The sequence below is a fragment of the Pinus tabuliformis genome, chromosome 3_1 (assembly GCF_031772625.1).
Source record: "Pinus tabuliformis cultivar Carrire ecotype Pingquan chromosome 3_1, CPIR1, whole genome shotgun sequence".
NCBI lineage: Eukaryota > Viridiplantae > Streptophyta > Pinopsida > Pinales > Pinaceae > Pinus > Pinus tabuliformis.
The window spans coordinates 814,318,738-814,340,325 of record NC_142301.1 but is presented as its reverse complement, the minus strand read 5'-3'; positions in this window follow the sequence as shown (position 1 = coordinate 814,340,325).

Genomic DNA, 21,588 nt, shown 5'->3' with positions numbered 1-21,588 from the left:
GTGCATTTGGCTACAGGTATTAAGAAAATAGTTCATCATAGGGTAAGAGCTTTTGCATTTGAACTGAATGGTATGCCTACATCAACGCATCTAAGTGTACTTCCATTGGGTTCATACAATATGCTTCTGGGTATGGATTAGTTGTATATTCACAGGACTAAAATGGATTTTTATGGTAAGGCTATTGAGTACTTAGATGAAAATGGAGAATAGAGAATATTACAGGGTAAGAAAAGGGCAACATCATTCAGAATGGTTACAACTATGTAGGCAAAGCGCACTCGCAGGAAAGGGTGTGTGTTATTTGCAGTGCATATCTCCAGCGACAAAGGTGATTATTATTGTTGAGAACATCTGGAATCCTGTGTGCATTATCTGAAGAGCCTAGCGTTTTGCGTGAACACTTCACCCATCTTCAGGGGAAGGAAGAAAACTGATGATAGGAAGAGTGCTTGACCAGAATATATAGATAATGGAGAAAAGAATTAGTCATTAGAGTGAATAATTAGCCGTTGGAGAAAGTAATATTACAGACCTATTGAATGATAATTTTAATAGGTGTTGATGTTGAGGATGTTGATGTCTTGAATAGGTACCTAGATTTGCAACAATTTTAGTATGTGTTTCTACAAGGAAGTGGACTTTTCCATTGAGTTGGTACTAGGGGAAACAACAACATTGAAGGCACCTTTCAAGATGAGCACACCAGATCTAGTGGAATTAAAGTTGCAGTCGAAGGAAATGCTTGACAAAGGATACATTAGGCCAAGTGTGTCGTCTTGGGGTGCACTGATATTGTTTGTGAAGAATAAGGGTGGTACTCTCAGGTTTTGCATTGATTATAGGCAATTGACCAAAGTGATTATTAAGAACAGGTATCCATTGCCAAGGATTTATGACTTGTTTTACCAACTGAAGGGAGAAGCGTTGTTCTCGAAGATTGATTTGAAATTAGGATATCAAGATGTACGCATCAAAGAAGAGGACATTTACAAGACTGCTTTCCAGACAAGGTATGGGCATTATGAGTTTGTTGTGGTTCATTTTGGTTTGAATAATGCTCCAACTACTTTTATGTGCTAGATGAATAGTGTATTACGTCCTTATCTAAACAAGTTTGTTATTGTATTCATTGATGATATATTGATATATTCTAAGAATGAGTAAGAACATGTTGAACACTTAGCAGTAGTATTGATACTGGTCAGAGAGCATCAATTGTATGCCAAGCTTAGTAAATGTAGCTTCTTTTAGACAGAGTTACACTATTTTGGACATGTGGTTTCCAAGGAAGGCATAGTAATGGATCCGGAAAAGATAAGAACCATCATGGAATGGGAAACTCTTAGGAAGGTGGATGAGGTAATTTTATTTGTGGGGTTAGCAGGTTATTATAGGTGGTTCATCAGGAACTTCTCACACATTGCCTATCCTTTTACATCATTTCAGAGAAAGAGAAACAAATTTGAATGGACAGAAGAATGTGCAACAAGTTTTGAACAGTTGAAACAATTGTTGACAAATGCTCTTGTTTTAAATATTGTAGACTCAGATCAATAGTTTTTGGTATTTATAAATGCTTACAATGAAGGACTTGGTGGAGTACTTATGCAAGAGGGACAAGTTGTATGCTATGATTAAAGGAAAATCAATGAGCATGAGAATAACTATGTGACACATGATCTTGAGTTGGCAGAAATCATCCATTCTTTGAAAATGTGGAGGCACTATTTTCTTGGCAAAAAATTCATCTTGATGAGTGATCACAGTGGATTGAGATACTTATTTGACCAACTAAATCTGAATAGTAGGAAAGTTAGGTGGTTGGCTATGATCAGTGAGTTCAACATTGAGATCAGGTACATTAAGGGTAAAGAGAATAGGGTTGCAGATGCCCTTAGCATAAGGATACAGGTAAATCACATAGAAACTATGAGTTCTTATGGGATGGATCTACAAGATCAGATCTTGTAGGTAGGACAATAGGATGACAAGTACCAATAGCTTAGGCACCGGTTACAACAACAGGGTACAAGTGAACAGGATGTGGACTATCATATCGGGGCAGATGATTTGGTGATATTTAGGGATAGGATTTATGTGTCAGACAACAATGAGCTTAAGAAGCTTATATTGCAGGAATTTTGTGTTAAGTCATATTCAGGTCACCCGGGATATCAAAATACATTAAAAGTGGTGAATAAGTTATACTAATAGCCGAATCTAAAGAAAGAAGTGGCAGAGTGTGTGGCTATATGTTTGGATTGTCAATAGGTAATTTAAGGCAAAGTGTAAGAATCCAGGTGGTTTACTAAGTTGATTTTGATTCCGGAGTGGAAATGGGAGATCATTTCTATTGACTTCATCACAAGTTTGCCGAGGACATCTAGACATCATGATTCCATTATGGTTGTGAATGGCAGGTTGACAAATGTAGTTCACTTCATTCCAGTGAATTCTACTCATTCATCTAGTGAGGTAGCACAAGTCTTAATCAAAGATATAGTGATGGTACATGGTGTTTCAAAGAATATTGTGTCAGATAGAGATGCAAAGTTTACTTCCAGGTTCCGGAAAGAGTTATTTGCAAGTTTGGGTACATAGTTTGCCTTCAATACAACTTATCATATGCAAACATAAGGACACATAGAGAGGGTGAACAATATTTTGGAGGACATGTTGAGAATTTATGTTGTGCATCAACATCAAAAGTGGGAAGAGTATCTTCCACTAGTTGAGTTTGATTACAACAACTGGTATCATGAATATTTAAGGATGAGTATGTTTTAGGAACTTTATGGGTAGAGTTCTAATACTCTATCAGTTGGATTGATCCAGTGAACAAGTTAATTATAGGACCAGACATGTTGGAAAAAATGGAATAGGAAATGCAAGTTATCAAGAAGAATGTGAAGGCAACACAAGACAGGAAAAAGAGCTATGCAGATCAACATAGGGTATTTAAGGATTTTCAGGTTGGTGAATAGGTGTACTTGTGCATCAAGCCAAAGAAGAGCTCCTTGAGGATTGGGCCATGTGTCAAGCTGGAACCTTGGTCTTGCCAACCTTTCGAGTCCCTTACAAGGATTGGACCAGTGGCCTACAGAATTGTATTGGCTCCGACAATGAAATTCCATGATGTTTTCCATGTTTCATTGCTTAAAAGATATATAAAGGATGTTGATCATATGATTGATTAGTTTGTATTACAGGTGGAGCCAAAAGGAGAATTCCAGTTGGAACCTTAGTGCATTTTATAGCGGAAACAACTCATGCTCTAGAATTGAGCAATCAAGAAAGTTAAAGTGTAGTGGTAGAACATTAGGCTCGATGAAGCTACATGGGAGATGGTTGATCAGATGCGATCTATGTATCCTTCTCTATTTGTTGGTTGAGTGGATGTATTTTGGTGTATGTTTTGGTGTTGTGTTTTGGTTATGTCTATATATGCATATGTATGATTTAAATACCTCGTCCAGCTGTGTTATAAAGCTCTAACAAGTGGTATAGTTGTTATGTTGTCATGTTGGTTATGTTGGTTTTTCTTTTCAACAGGTTGTTCATTATAAATACTATATTGAGCTAAGTTATAAAGCTCCATGGGTAGTATGTTTTGGTTTTTAGTGGTCTTGCTAGTTATAGGTTTCATTGAACACCAAGGACAGTGTTCCCCCAAGGGGTTCGGTTATGTAACAACCTTGGCTAAAAATCCATGTAATAAATTTAATAAAGGAAAAGTAAGACCAAGGTCACGGGATATGTATGCCAAGCTAAATGTTGGGAAAAACATCCTAGTGGGCGTACATTTGGTTTATTATGGCTAAGGAAATTGGCAAAGGCAATGGAAAAGGCTTTGAAAAGGAAAAGATGCATTAATTGGAATTTTGTTTATGAAAATAAAGGAAATTAGGAGAAAAGGAAGGTGAAAGGTCATAGGTTGCATATGAGGAGGAAATTGAAGGAAAATAATGGAAAACAAAGAAAATATAAGCCTCAATAATAAAAAGTCTTTTGAGGATTAGTTCACAACCTTTTGATAGTTCAGTTTGGAGTTCTCTCTCTATTCTCTCTCTCTCTCTCTCTCATACTCTTGCACACTTAGAGAATTCTTGGAGCACTATAGCATTGGAGAAAGGAAGGCAAAGGAAGGACAGAAATAAAAGGGAAGCAAAGATTAAGCAAGGCACAGTTGGATCAAGCAGCTATAGCAGGATTACCTGTAGATATCAAGTTTCATGTATGATTTCCTTTCTAGTTTTGGCATGCATGGTATATGCATGTGTGTATTTGGTTCTCTTATTTTCATAGGTACGAGTTTTTCTAGGTGTGGTAGTGGTTTTCAGCCTTGCCTTTCCATTTTCGGATAACCATGGTGTGATGGGGTTCTTTGATTTAGTTGAGATGGATTATCAAATGATTTTGGAACCAAATAAGGTGGTATCAGGAAAATTCCCAAGGGCCTAGGAATCCCTTGACCGGTAATGGCAGGATACATGGTAAATCCTGAGGGCGGAGACGGGAAAATTCCTCACGTATTGGTGAAGAAACCTCGACGCATCCAAGATTATTTAGGGCCTAATAATCCCTTCTTTGGATTTGGCGGGATTGCAGAAAAGCCTAGTAGTGTATGTTTCTTTGTTTGGGTCTAGGAATCCCTTGATCGACAATGGAGGGATACACGGTAAATCCTAAGGAATCCCTGGTTGTTTTGTTTTGAGTCCCACATTCATGCTCGAAATATGGCATGAGGGTGATTAGTTGAAAGAAATATTTTGTTCAGCCTAATCTTTGGTCGGGTGGTACGTGGAAGTCCCTAGCTTGGTTGCCTTTGGAATATGTTAATAAGGGTTCTTTTCCTCATGTATTTCATGAGTATTTATACTTGTTATTATGTGGCTTTAATGGTTGTTCTATCATTGATATTATTCTAGTTGTATGTTGGTTATAAGAATGGTTTTATGAAAGACTTCAGTTATGGCTCTCATCATGTTTTGATTAATAAATGAATGTATGACCTAATAGATGAAAATCCAAAAACTATGAGAGGACATTGAACCTTCTTGACCATTCTCAGATAAGTAAGAGATCCCTATGTTCAAATATGTAATTATGACTTGTAGATTACATGTTCATGATGTGTCTAACAAAATGTCTGTCATGGTTAGGCATGGTTAGGTCAGTTTCTTGTCTAAGTTTTGTATGGAAGGATTCGTATTTGTGTAATTTATCATTCTATAATTTTTTGTCAAGTTTTGGGTAGTGGTCTAGAGACTAGCCCTGGAAAAGTGCCTTAGATCTTGTGGTCGTTGGCATAGAACTAGGTGAAAAATAATGCAATTTCTCCCTTGCAGGCTTGTTCATACAACTAAGGGTTACAATCGAATTCAAATAGTGTTATGCTAGCGTCTAGGATTCTAGATCAGTGAAAAAGTAGGTTAACTCAGGGTTTGGGCACTTTGAAGGGTGGTATATCCCTTGGGGGTCCTATAGCACCTGAGGGAAGTCAGTAAGGTTTTTTTTTTGTATCGATTCAACTTCCTTAACATGATCTATGAGGTTGAGTCATGTCATAGTAACTCTTTGTCACATATTTTCCCTGGTGGACCAGTGAACCTGGGTAAGTGTGGGAAGAGGGCGTTACAGAAACACCCCACTAAACAGACCCCCAAACCCTCTGTGGTTGGAACAATATAAAAAATCCTAAGGAAACTACATCAATCAATAGATCACCACCTCAGCCTAATAGTGGCTTCTAGAAAGGGAAGCCAAGCTATTTGCACATACTAAAAAAACTAATTTCAATTACTTCCTTATGCACTCCATTCACCTGCACTGATGATTATTTGCCATCCCATATTTTTTGTTGATACCTCACCCATGTGAAACATCAACTTGAGGTAATGTGGATTATGATGGTTCAAATTGTGTTTCAAAATCCTCATAATTCCAATGATTCGTACTCTTGGAGATTTTGGTTCTGTAGACAAACATTGGCTCTTGCTTGGAGTCCTCATTCATCTTGTTCTTCAAAACCTGGCCTACCATGGACTAGTAATCTTTGGTGTGTCTTTGCAATTCAAATAAATAAAGTACCCAACTTACTAATAGGGATTGCAACATCAATGACAGTCACCAATAGATGGTTCTAGAGCTTGGTTTTGCCCTGTTGTTACTTTTTCCTTACAAGTTTAGAGGGAACTTTGTAGATTTTACATTTGGATTTTACTGCATACATAGTCATGGATCCTTTCATTGTTGGAATTCATGTTTTGCAGCAAAGGAATTAAATTAACCATGTTCAAGTGACCTCTCCTGGATTGTGGTCTGATTTCTTACTGCTTGGTTTTGTTTTGGCTCTTCTATGTATTCATTTTTGGTTTTATTTATTTGTTCCTATAATTGGCTTTCTTCGGATCCCAGGAGGCTTTCAAAAACCTACCTCCTTAAGCCTACCCCTATCCAAAAGTTATTTGTTGTTGGTTATGAGGCAATCTCCCTACTCTATCGCTAGCCATCCTCCCTACATTTCTCTCAGTCTCTTGCTTGTATCTCCTTCTTTTCTTGGTCACGCATGAAGTCATGTCACTCTTCCTTGATTCTCTTTCATGTGGCCTTATTTCATCCCTTTGACGTCAATGCTTCTTCTCCTTTGGCTCTCTACCACCTTTTCCCTCTTGGTATCAACCCCCATTCCCCATCAATGAGCTAGTATCTATGGAGAAGCGACATATTACTAGGAATAGCCTAGTAGGACCAATACGTGTACATATCATTGTTTGGAGGAAATTTCAACCCGATTCCATGAGCCCACCATAGGCCCCATCCAAGATGAGCTCACCCATGTAAAGAGAGAAGGAACATACCATAGGAAACAACTTTTTGACACAAAGGTTATTGTTGAACTCGCATATTGGTTGCTAGACATCTATCATACTTGACGATGTTTCAACAATTACATGCATATAGTGAATCTATATTAGCATATGAAATTACTTCTTGGAAAGATCCTTTTGGATAGGTTTGAACATTGGGTAGTTCTTCTCCACTTTATGGAGCACTTGCATCACCACATAAAGGACCTGGATCAAAGGCTATAATTCATAGAGTAGAACCTTGGCATCCCAACCCCAGCTAGAGGTACCCCTAGAGACAACAAGGATCCTATGCAGTCACAAAAATAGATTTGGACCTCTCCACCTAATTTCCTTGTATGTTCTTGGCTTCCACACTTTCTATCTTTAATGTTTATTTTCAAGGCCCAATAGGTCTATTTTTCAATTATTGTTTGACTAATTACACACTAAAAAGTACTTTGATATCTTATGCCTCTCTACTAAGAGTAAATTGTTGATTATCGTTTTCTTGTTAAACGACCAACCTACAACTTGTAAAAAAAAATCATGTACATTTATATTTAGTATATATATATATATATATATTTAAAAATAATATTTATTTTGTAATATTATTTATTATTTATTTACAAAATAATTATTATTATTAATTCTAATTTAAAATAAAATATTTAATTATCACTTTGTTTTTATTATTTATAATATTAAAATAAAGGAAAACGTACCATTCATTTTAGAAATAGATATAGATATACATCTTTGTAAAACTCATCACACAACGAGCTATGGCCAATTATTCTCCATCTTATGAGTTGTTCATATTAATTGTGAGTTGTTCATATTAATTGAGATTTTTTATGGTCAATTATTCTCCATCTCATGAGTTGTTGATATTGATATTAATTGATATTTTTTATTTTCATGAGCAAGATATCTTGCATCTCATGAGTCGTTGATATTGTTATTAATTGAGATTTTTTTATGGCCAATTATTCTCCATTTCATGAAAGGTTTATATTAATATTAAGTGAGAACTTTTATTTTTATTTTTAAAATTAAGATAAAGAAAATTGTCTTTTTAATAATGTCATACTCTTTGTTATTTATTTTCAAAATAATTATTAATATTAATATTATTATTTGTTATTTATTTTCAAAATAATCATTAATATTGATATTATTAATTTTTTTAGTTTTTATTTTTATTTATAAAATAAAAATGATAAAATATTTTATTTATTTTAAATCAAATATATATATTTATAAATTATAATTCATAATTTTTTTTATTAATTATATTAATTCTAATTTTAATTTTAAAAAGATATTTTATATTTTATATTATTTTTAATTTTATTTATAAAAAAATTTGTAAGCTTGGTAGTACATTTTCATTAATTTTTGAAACTATAACATGTTACATCCATATGTATGAGAGTTACGTGGCTTCAACCTGCCTGGAGGAATACCAAGTATGTTAGCCACCTAACTACAAAATATGTCATCCAAAAGCAAAAAATAATAAGTCTAACCAACCACACTATGTATGTCTGAGAGCCTTTGTTCTTCCTATTTTATAAATATCTATAAACATAACTACTAATAAGCCTAGAAATTTGAAACTTTTTCATGCAAAACTAGAAGCACTACCACTACTCATTGTTAGCTGAATCCACCGGTTCAAGGTCCTTCATAGTGGAAACTGGCAGCTCCGTGTGAGGAATACAGGGGATATGTTGCTCTATTTGGTTGAGCCGACCATTCTGCTGCTGCAATTGAAACTAAATTTGTTGAAATTATTTGGTGTAATCTCGGTGTCCATGGGAGGCCAAATGCATATTAGGAGGAAATTGTTGTAACAACTTAGCTATAATGCTCTTCATCATCCAAAAAATATGGATTGTATGCTTGTATTGAGATGATATTCCATGAGTGTGGCCTGGGTTCGAGATCACGGCTTGCCAATCATCTAAATGAAGTTCAAAATCCTCCTCGGTCTTTCGAATCTTTGCCTCCCAGTTTACAACAAGTTTTTTAATTGGATTGGAGTTACTAGTGTTATATGCTTGAGCCGCTTCCCGAATTATACAAGAGGTAAGATTGCGTCCCCGACCCCCCGCCGAAAGGACTGGATTGAATGGTCTAAGAAGGGGAGGCCTTCCTCTGCTTCCCACAATGACGGCCCCCACAACCATTCTTACCTTTACCAATGACCTAGACCATGATTCCTCTTCTACCAAACAAATGTTGACCTATGTTTAACTCTGGAGGTAGACCCAAATAGGGTCGTAGCTGAGAAGCCTGACAATAGCAAGGGTCGCTCCGACTCTGCAAATCTGTTAAAGAAATTTCAAAAGAAACCAACCAATTAAGTAACCCGCTCTGAATATTAGTGTCAACCAGCTGCCAATGGAGTTTAATGATTCCATTTCTACCATTTTTCCACCATTTACCACTAACAGACCTGAATTGATTAACAACATCATCCACATTCAAGACCCCTGAATTATCCAGGTGTGTCTCATAATTTTTCGATTCACCCAACATAACATTAAACAAAGAAAAGAAGAGGAATTTTTCCCAACAACTACCTTGACCCCGCAACCCACAAAACCCCTTACATTAAGACCCAATATAGTGAACCTAGGCCACAGAACCAAACACGCTTGCCCAAAAGCCATCCCATAATGATAGGGATTAAGCCAAGAGCGGCCTCATGACCAGTACCATCCCACAAGAAAACATGAGCGCCAAGCCCAACATACCCTATCTAGCAGGAACAGACTGGCCATAAAAATAGCCCACGGGGCTCTCCTAACCTCAACTCTATAACAACTAAGGTCATGGAGGAGGTTACAAATAAACAAGGCTCGAATTCGAGCTCACCTAAAGCCTGAATACCTTGGAACTAGACAAAATTTACCACATACCCAAACCCTTACCGTTTCACTTTTATCCAAGCAAGGAGTACTAGAAAATACACAATGGTATACCAACAAAATTTGGCAAGAACCCATGCGGGACAACTGAATCCCATACACCACAGATACCAAGACATACAAAACTACAAACTCGACCCATACCAAAATTCATTCGAGGTCGTGCTCCAGGAAGTTCCATTTCCATTCCCACCAAAATATAGAACCAGCAGCTCGTAGTTTGGAGGGAAAATATATTGATCCATACATTGAAGGGAAGCTAAATTAAGGGTGGAAACATACAAGTGACTACTGCCAAGACCTAGAGTAGACGACAACCACGCGTTTCCTAGAATGACCAACTCAAACCAAATCAACAGAAGCCTAAGGGAACAGACAAACTTACCCAACAAACCAGAGGGAAACCTCGCCTTAATGCTTGTCATTATAACTCTTCCACCCTCATGGATGGCCATTAAACTACACATGCACAACACCACCTCTCCAAGTGCATCATGCGTGTGGAGGGTGGCCGAAAAAATCTGATAGATACACATTAAACAATGGGCTAGAACAAACCCAATAGGGCCAGCTCAAACCTCGATTGGGGGATTTTATTTATAAATTTAAAAATAAGGAAAATATTATATTTATTTTTTCACTACCACATTCTATGGCCGAAAGAGGATGTGTAATTCCTTATGTCACTTTTGAAATAAAGATAGAATACTCTCTAAATAAAAAAGTAGTATTGAATATATATATATAACCCTTATAAAACATCGATAATATCGCTGTCATTGCTCTTGTGTTCATTGACGTTATTATAACCCATGAGATGTAGTTAAAATATTGTATTCTCACTATCATCCATAACAATAAATAAATGTTCATGTAAAGGAACACAATTTTTATATGAAATTTAAAAGGAGATAAAGTAATTAAAAGTAAAATGAAAAAGTATTATATTGTCACTTTTAGTTATGAGGAATATATATAATTCTTATGGTTCTTAAAAACATTTTAATGATATATATTTTAATAACTAACGAGAATAGGTAATTGAAAAAAAGAAAATTCAATTACCCCATACTAATATTAACTAGCTTAGATGCATCTTTAACTCGAGATCTACCAAGTGCCGAGAGTGATTGAATCCCTTGATCGTAGATTCAATAGGGATCAAATCACTTGAGGAGAAAACCTCTTTTGGAGAGAGGATCTTTGATCCCTCTTAGCCCTTGGTAGATTTAGAGTTAAGATGTATCTAGGCTAGTATTATATAAATTTCACATCTTTATGTATAAAAGTATTCTCATTTTTCATTTTATTAAGACCTTGATTTAATCTCTACAGAATATCAAAAAAAAAAAAAAATTGGTTGTAGTGAGGGTAGAGGCTTTAGATATATCTAAAAAATATAACCTTTTTTATTTTAGATTTAATTAAAAAAATATTATAAAATTAAATTAAAATAAAATATTTATAAAAATTTTTGATTGTGAAATGATTTATGGTTTTTGGGCATGTGGTATTGATAATCCATGGTATTGGCCCATATTATTGTGACAAAGCCTAGTTACAAGTTAATAATATCCATGACAAAGAGGGGGCGAATATCCATGGTTAAGAATTATTGTAAGTATTAAGTTTTTATGTGCTTATTAATTAACTTTAAAAATGGTTACAAAATCATTATTAGTCCTTATGACTCTAGAAATCAATTTGTTTGTTGACCATTATTAGTTTAGAATTTAAGAATGCAACTTATAATGTCCAACTTTGAAAAGAAAATACTTATTATTCAATATTATCAAAAAAAAAATTCAAACATTTGATTGGACTATAAATTGAAGATTTTATTGTAGACTTTGCATAATATAATATCATGGCAATAACTACATCACACGTTTTATTCAACAATTTATTGATGTGGTTCTAGTATCATGCATGATTTTCAGATATTTTTGTAGTTATTTTTAATCCAAAAATAAAATTCTTGAAAATAGCTCATATACATATAACTAACATATTTACCATTAGTTATTACCCACCATAATGTAAAAAAGTGTTTCCATAAAATATGGATATAAATAACATTGTTGACATACTATCTTTCTTGTTGGAGAAAGTGTAACGAAGTTCGGTCTTCATAAATATGGAATGTACTTTTGATTCTTGTATTTTGTAAAAGAAAGAAAAATGATTATTATTATTATTATTATTATTATTATGATTGAGCTTGGGTTTTTTCCCAAGAAATTTGTTTTATATGTCAAACACTAATTGGAAGTGCTTCTAGGGTTGTCCTAGGTCAAGAAGTCAAATAGGGACATTGGCATAATATGAAGACCCCATTGGTCATCTTGTAAATTGTCAAAAGAATTATTTTTGTAGTTTACTGAGTCTTCCATCACCAAGTCGGCTTGCTAGCCTTTCAAGTCGGCCTAGAAGCTGAAACTCGTACCCTTGGGAGGCCTATATATAGGAGGCAGTTTGACCTCATTTGGAGACAATCATTCCTCTCTCTCTAAAGCGAAGGAAGAAGCAGAAAAGGATAGTGAAGAAGGAAGAAGAAGAATAAGAAGTGTTTTTGGGTCTCTCTCTCTCCTCTCCACACGTGCGAAGAAGAAGGCTGAACTCTTGCAGCGTTTCACTAGGATTTCTATAGTCTGACTAGGGTTTCCTTCTGAGGGTTTTATCTGATGAAAAATGGTTGAAAGAAGGGAAAACAAAGTCCCCTTCTTGATCCAGAAGTCAAATTAGTTCAAGTGAGGTAGTTGGAGGCAAAGAAGAAGTAGTTCTTGTCCACACATGCGAAGTAGCAGATGCTTCCAGGGGGCCGAAGTTGCATATCTACAGGTAGGGCTGAAAAATATGTGGCTGGAGGTCGAAGAAGTGTTGCCGGAAGAGAATCTGTTGGTTTTGGAAAGCAGTGAAGCAAGCACATTATTGAGAAGCGGATATTGGTATTGGAAGGGCCTCAATGTTGGTCAAGGGTCTTGTTATTCGTCAATAAAGAATCTATAAGAAGAGATTGGAGGGTTTTCCTCTCAAGAAGAGAGGTTTTGCCCTAGCTTGCAGCCTACATCTTTGGTACTTGTATCTTGTTGATCTTCTTGTTTTGGTAGTTGTTTGATAATTGAAGAACACACTATAATAATAAGAAGAAGAATTTAATCCTAATAAGTAAAAATACGTCACAAGAAGTTATCATAGTTAGAAGAATCATTAATGTTATCTTGCCCTAGATTCTTCAACATGATTTTAGAGCTATGGTTTGCACATGGCATGAAGAAGGTCAACTCTATTATGAAGAGGCTTGAAAAGAAGTGCTCATCATTAGCAAGTCTCATCAAGAAAATTTTCAAGGTCTTCTCTTCCAAAGATCTCAAATCTTCAAAGAATGAAGGATTGTTCTCAACCCTCACTAGAACATTTCAAGATGAAAGTATATGGGTGATAGATAGTGGAGCTTCAAGACACATGAATGGATATCACAAGAAACTCAAAACCCTATCCAAAGGGAAGTCCTCATACTCTATGGAGCTTGGTGACAACAAGAGCTATCCAGTAAAAGGCATTGGATCTACATCAATTGAGCTGGAAGGAGGAGGTAACATTCATCTCAACAACATTCTATATGTTCCAGGTTTGTGCAAAAATCTTATTTCTATTTCATCATTAGAAGAAAAAGGAGATAAAGTTGATTTTATAGATGGTAAAGTAGTGGTTTGGGCTAAATATTCAAGCATTGAAAAAGCTAGAACCATTGGAGTTCGAGAAGGAAGACTCTATAGACTCTCATCTCCTCTAAGTCAAGCACTTGTCCACATTGAGATAAGTCTGTGTGAACTTTGGCATAGAAGATTGGGCCATCTTCATTACAAGATCTTGCCAACTCTAAAATCCATTGTAAATGGGATACCAAATCTCAAAGAATACCATGAAGGATTCTGCAAAGGTTGTGCCCTGGGAAAGAATGCAAAGAAACCATTTGCACATAGTACATCTAGAGCTCAAGAGATTCTAGATCTCATCCACTCTGATGTATGTGGTCCCATGTCTAAATCACTTGGAGGTAATCTATATTATGTTACTTTCATAGATGATAATTCAAGGAAAACTTGGGTTTATCTACTTAAATCCAAGGATGAAGTATTCATAAAATTTCAAGAATTCAAGGCAGAGGTAGAAAATCTTACAGAAAGAAAGATAAATATTCTAAGGTCAGATAATGGAGGCGAGTATACTTCCAAAGAACTCATTTCTTTCTATAAGGAGGTTGGGATTAAGAGGGAGCTTATAGTTCCATACAATCCCGAGAAAAATTGAGTAGCTAAATGAAAGAATAGAGCTATAGAAGAAAGTTTCAAGGCTATGCTCCATGATCAAGATCTACCGAAATTTTTATGGGTAGAACCAAAGAAGACTGATGTATACATCCAAAATAGAAGTCCTCACATGCCACTTGGAAATATAACTCCAGAAGAAATATTCACTGGGAAGAAACCAAATATTGATCATATCTAGATATTTGGGTGTCTTGTATATATTCACATTCCCAAGGAAAAAAGAAAGAAGATAGACCCCACAAGCAAAAAAGGAATATTCGTTGGATATAGCAACTCTTCCAAGGCTTACAGGATCTACATAAAGGAAGGAAATCAAATAGAATTAAGAAAAGATGTAATTTTTTATGAGAGCACTGCATTCAAGAAATCCAAAGATCTCCCATCTGATTCTGATGAGGAGGATCTTCCTATGTTTGAGGAAGAAGTTACTAAGGAAGAAGAATTCTCTCATCATGAAGAAGAAGGTCCCAGTGAACCAATATCTCTCCCTGAAAGAAGAAAGAGACCTAACTGGTTAACTTCTACACTTCAAGAAGTATAAGGTCACACCACAATAAGAATATTCAGGGAGAGCAAGAAACTGAAAAGATACTCGGGATATGCAACATACATGTCGAAGCTCATTGAATATGAACCTTCCACTTTCGAAGAAGCAGCCAAACACCAAGAATGGAAGAATGCAATGAATGAGGAATACCAATCTATTATGAAGAATGGAGTTTGGGAAATTGTCCCAAGGTCGGAAAACAAATCAATGGTAACCTCTAAGTGGTTGTATAAGATCAAGCATGCTGCAGATGGAAGCATAGATAAATTTAAGGCTATATTTGTGGCTCGAGGCTTCTCTCAGGAAGAAGGCATTAACTATGAAGATACCTTTGCTCCCACAGCAAGGTATACCACCATCTGATCTCTGATATCTCTGGAAGCATAAATGGGATGGAAGGTACATCAAATGGATGTCAAAATAACATTATTGAATGGTATCATAGATGAAGAAGCCTATATAGAACAACCATTGGTATTCGAAGTAAAGGATAGATAAACTCATGTTTGCATATTGAAGAAGGAACTTTATGGCCTCAAGCAAGCTCCTAGGCCATGGTATGCTAGAATGGATGCATACTTGCAAAGGTTGGGTTGTAGTAAAAGAACGGTAGATGATCTTCTAATAAATGGTGATGAAGAAATAATTCAAGAATGTAAGAAATTGCTAGCAATTGAATTCGATATGAAGTATCTAAGACGCATGCATTATTATTTGGGACTAGAAGTCTAGAAGGATCCGAATGAAATCTACCTAGCACAAGGAAAGTATGTGATTGAGCTATTGAAAAGGTTTAATATGATGGAATGAAAACCTATGAAAACTCTGATAATCATAAACTTGAAAATGTTAAGGAATTCTGAATCCATTCCAGTGGATCCTACTAAGTACAAACAATTGATTAGCTCACTCATGTATCTGCTAGATACTCGGCTAGACATATGTTTTGCAGTGAATGTTCTCAGTCAATTTCAAATGGAGCCTAGACATGATCATTGGGTAGTTTCCAAGCATATTTTGAGATGTCTACAGGGAACCATCCACTACTGCCTGAAGTATGAAAAATAAAAGATGTTCATCTAGAAGGATTTCCTAGATTCTGATTGGGGAGGTAGCGAGAAGGATGGAAGAAGCACTACAGGAGGATGTTTTAGCCTGGTATCCTCCATGGTCTTTTGGATGAGCAGAAAGCAAGAGATAGTGGCTTTGAGTCGTGTTGAGGCCAAGTACATTGTAGCCTATGAAGTAAGCAGGGCAGTGGTCTAGTTAAGGAAGATGTTATCTAATCTATTTTCAGGACTCTTGGACCCTACCATAATACATTGTGATAATACCATTTGTATAAGACTATCTGAGGACCCAATATTTCATGGAAAAATGAAGCACATAAACAACAAGTACCACTACATTTGAAAGCTGGTACAAGATGGTGTACTGAAGCTGGAGTATATCCCCACTGATGATCAAACTGTTAATATTTTGACAAAATCTCTTCCCAATAAGAAGCTTGTGTATTTTAGAAACAAGCTTGGATTGGTTGACATATCTTCCCTAGTTGAGAGGGAGAGATAGACACATCATTCTTGTCTTCATTTTGGAAGAAAGAATGGAGGATTGAGTAATCATCTGGCATCCAATACTCTTTGAGGATGTGGTAGGGCATCCAAGATAAGAGTAGGCAAGAGGACTGATATTCTTTGAGGGTTGGGGACCCAAGATAAGAATAGTCCTAGAAGGTCATACTCGGTGAACACTTGGGTGGGTATGTACCTTGAGAGACAATGATGAAGGTGTCTATAATAATTTTTCTCGCCAAAATTATGCTATGATCTATTGAAAGATAGATTTGTTAATTAAGGCCTTGTTAGGTGACAATGTTGGTTATAATGATGCTATACAGATGGATTACTAGTCTGAATCTCATTATGAGATCGCTTCAGTATTGAGAACAACCATGTAGAATTTATGAATACTTCCCTAGTTAAGAGGGAGTGTTGAAGAAAGTATAACTAGGTTCGGTCTTCATAAATATGAAATGTACTTTTGATTCTTGTATATTGTAAAAGAAAGAAGAAGGATTACTATTATTATTGAGCTTGGGTTTCTTGCCCAATAAATTTGTTTTATGGGTCAACCACTAATTGAAAGTGATTCTAGGGTTGTCCTAGGTCAAGAAGTCAAATAGGGACATTGTCATAATATGAAAACCCCATCAGGCATCTTGTAAATTGTAAAAAGAATTATTTTTGTATTTTACTGAGCCTTCCAAGACCAAGTCAGTTTGCCAGCCTGTCAAGTCGGCCTAGAAGCTAGAATTCGTACCCCTGGGAGGCCTATATATAGGAGGCAGTTCAACCTCATTTGGAGACAATCATTCCTCTCTCTCTAAAGTGAAGGAAGAAGCAGAAAAGGATAGTGAAGAAGGCAGAAGAAGAAGAAAAAGTGTTTTTGGGTCTCTCTCTCTCCTTCTCTCCACATGTGCAAAGAAGAAGGCTGAAATCCTATAGATTTTCACTAGGGTTTCTGCAGTTTGGCTAGGGTTTCCTTATGAGGGTTTGATATGATGAAAAAGCGCTGAAAGAAGGGCCAAAAAAGTCCCCTTCTAGATCCAGAAGTCAAATTAAGTCAAGCGAGGTAGCTGGAGGCAAAGAATAAGTAGTTCTTATCCACATGTATGAAGTAGCAGCTGCTGCCGGGAGGCCGAAGTTACATATCTACAGTTAGGGCCGAAAAATCTATGGTTGGGGGTCGAAGAAGTGTTACCAAAGGATATTATGTTGGGTTTGGAAAGCAGTAAAGCAAGCATATTATTGAGAAGTTTATCTTGGTCTTGGAAGGGATTCAGTGTTGGTCAAGGGTCTTAGTATTCATCAATAAAGAATTTATAAGAAGAGATTGAAGGGTTTTCCTCTCAAGAGGAGAGGTTTTCCCTGGCTTGGAGCCTACATCTTGTGTACTTGTATCTTGTTGATCTTCTTGTTTTTGTAGTTGTTTGATGATTGAAGAACAGACTATAATAAGAAGAAGAAGAAGTTAATCCTAATAAGTAAAAATACATCACAAGCAGTTATCATAGTTAGAAGAATCATTAATGCTATCTTGCCCTAGATTCTTCAACATTTCTTACATTATGCCTAACGTCTACAAAACTACACATCTCTCTTATACTTAGTTGTAAAGTGCCTCTCGAGGGAATAAGAGGGAGATGTGTAATTCATTTAATTTTTAATATAGAATTAATGTGGAAAAACATTTTAATGTGGACAATGTAGTTTATAAATAAAAAATTCCAATGCTCATGTTAAGTTTCATATATCTATATATCTATATATATATATATATATATATATATATATATATATATATATATAATTTAAAAAAAAAACCATATGGTTAAAACATTTCAAGTAATCTTAGTATTCTAAATTTTAGTCCTTTAAAGGTATACTTTTGATCAATTATGTCTGAAATCCACTAAAAAATCGTTGGAATTGTGTGAGGGAATTTTCAAAACGTTCAATCTATATATTGATTCAAAAATGAAATTTAAACAATGAAAAGTTACACACGATCACATACATATATACATACATACATATAACTAGTATAGAGACAACTTAACCACAAATGCAAAAGGCTTAAAAATGAATCAAATTCATGGGGGCACAACCCTTTTTTTCAATTCTTGTACTCTAAAAGAGATTTACACATCAAAATATTTGATCCCTCTCAATGTTTACTAAATCCATTGTTAATATAGATCTATATTGATAAATACAAACAATGATATTTATAATGTTTAATTATTTTTCATTCATTTTTAAAAACAATTATTCATATAAATATTAAATATTGATTTTAGTTTAAAAGAATATTTTTTTATTGTTGTTTTATTTTTATTTATAAAGTTAATGTTATCCCAAAATTTCATACATCTCTTTTACAGATGATAGTAGAACAGTAGCATGTCAAAAACAGGTTCAAACAACACTAAAAGTAGTCCTTAGCGCAAGAACTTCCTAAGATATTAAAACAGAAAAGAAGAAATTTAAATTTCATTCACCATGTAGCTTTCTTACTAGTCACACGAGACTGCACATATGTTCTTAAGTAAACTCACACGACCACATAGATATCGATGAAACAATCACACGATTGTTGTTTCTGTGTTTTAGACTATCCAGTTGATGGATTTGATGGTGCCCAATCACACATACTAAGATTCATGCCTTATGGTTGAGGAAACATCGACCCCACCTTAGCTTTTTCCATTAGAATTATTTGCAGTGGTTATGGAAGGTTTTCTAGAAAATCTTATCGACTCAGGTCTATAAAAGAAGAGTTAGGCCAAGGAATTAAGAGAGACATCCAGAGCAAGGTTATGTCAACATTTTTGTGGAGAAGAAAGGACTGATAAAGAGAGAAAGAGACAAAGGTACATCTCTTGAGAGAGATTGAGATACTCCGCTAGTAGCTTTTTACACAACGAGTTGAAATTGTAGTAGAATCAATGAGTACTGGACCTACTTTTTGCATTTTCTATTGGGTTGTGTTTATAAGATAATATATCTGCATATTTTATTTACATAAAGTAACTATGTTTTTTTATCAACTTATGCATTATGGATCTAACCTGGTTTCTATACTAACAATTATCCCATTGCATGTTACCATCTAAAAAAGTGATTATTTCATCTTTTCATACATGCTTGAGAGAAATAATCACCAACAGGAGTGGCAACTTCATTAGATTTAGATCTTAATTTTTTTCTCATTTCCTCACTTATTTTAGTTTTTCCTTCTGACATGTTCTTGAAGGTAGCTTGTTTATCCTCCTATATTTTTTCTTGTGGACTTTTTTGCATAAAATATAATGGAATTACTCACAGAAATCCATCATGCAAGAGATACGTCACTTTGCATGCAACCACACGAGATTTCCCTGCACAGTTGTGTAGTATCGTGCATAACCACTTGTAATAGCCACGCAACCTGATTATGTCTCAACTAGTACTGGATTTTACACTAGATTGAACATGCATTGCACATTCCATCAAGACATTTCCTATGCAATTTTCAAACTATGTTGACAGGCAGTGCACATTTTCAATTGGAAGTCTCTCACTTTTGGTTGTCATTGTACTTCTATTTCGGTTAGTTTTTCCAACTATCGCTTTTGTGCACCTTCACTTTCATAAGTGTCAGTTTCATGTCTACGACTGTCTATTTTTCTTTCCTTCACTTTAATAATTTTCATTTTCATGTTATATTCGCTCTGGCATGTGTCTCTTTCAATGTCATTTGTATTTTGCAAGTGTCATTTGCATTTTTCTCTTACTGTCGAAAATGTCATATTTTGGCTATGGGAAGTGTCGGATATCTCATAAGCATAGTCATTGTTCATTTCAAGGGGTACCTTTGGTTCCATTGACTCTTATTTATCATAGAGACATGTATTACACTCATTCCAAAAGTTTTATGCATTGTCACACAAGTTTCGTCACTGTCATCGCAAAGTGTATCTCAAGTGTTGCACTTGGAGGAAGTCGTTGTATTGTCATCGCGTTGAGGGGATCATGTTGTTTGTGTGTTCGGAGTGATAAATGTTGTGTCTTTGATTGTTTTGTGTGATCATGCTCAGGTTTTATCCTTTCTCACCTTGAACTCACTGATCCCACACTTAGTTAAATTCTAAAAATCTCTTGCCCAAGTAGCATTCCTTCACTCAACCCTCTAGAACTATGCATTACACAATATCAACCGTCAAGGTCATCCCTTACCTCTTGGAACCACGCAATTCATAGTTACTACCTTCCAAAATTGTCCAATGTGTAGTCTCAGTGCTCAGCCCTGACCCATGAGCTCTAAAACTGCGCAAATCAACCTCCCAATCACCTTCTTTTACACACAGTGCAGTCTCAAGAATCAAGCTTCCACCCTAACTCCTTGAACTATGCAACTCCACAAGTCGTAGGCCTCTCTGTCTCTGGAACTACATAGTGGGCAACCTCAAGCCTCAATTCTTAATCCTACCTCCTTGAGCCCATAAAATGCACAACCACCTTGCCCTAGCCTTCCTGAACTTTGGACTTGGCAGTCTCAAGCCTCAACCCTTACTCTTGGCCTCTTGAGTTGCACAAACATTAGAGGAAATTTTAGCCTAAAAGTTCCCATGGAATTTTCATGTAATTTTCATGTCATAATATATAAACCAATCAAAATCCTTTAAATTTAAAAAGAGGTACATGTAAATATTTTTGAGGTTAAAGGAGAAAAACTACTCTTTTAAATTGTATTTTTAGCTTATCCCCTTATAAGTGTCTACACATGAAATTTAAGTAAACCTATAAGGAGATAAGCTAAAAATACATTTAAAAAAAGTATTTTTCTATTTTATTATTTTTCCTTAGGACGCCAGTTTTAGGCTGAAATTTCATCTAATGTATGCAATCCTTGAGCCAAACTCTCAATCCAACACCTAGTTCCAACTTAGTCAGTGAGTTCATGAAGCATGTTAGACTAACAGTTTTCGGCCTGATGTCTTCCTGTCATGAGTGTATTTCAGTCACAGGTAATATATCTTGTCATGATAGGATGATGATGAAGGAGACAAAGAAGGAGACCATGCTAGAAGACACCTATGCCACAGCAAAGACAAGTTGATTATTAAAAGGAAGATGAAGATACACTATCTTCCGACAAAAGATCAAAGATTAGGATTGCATGAAGACTTAATAACAATCGACCCCTTGGAGGATGAATACAAATATCATGCCAGATCCATCATGAGGTGCAAAAAAAGCAACAAAAGGAGTAGCTTGGCAATGCCACATCATCATGAAGTTTCATTTCATCATTGTCAAGAGTCATCTCAAGAGTCGCGTGTAATAGTTTCTTGCCACATTATTTGTGGA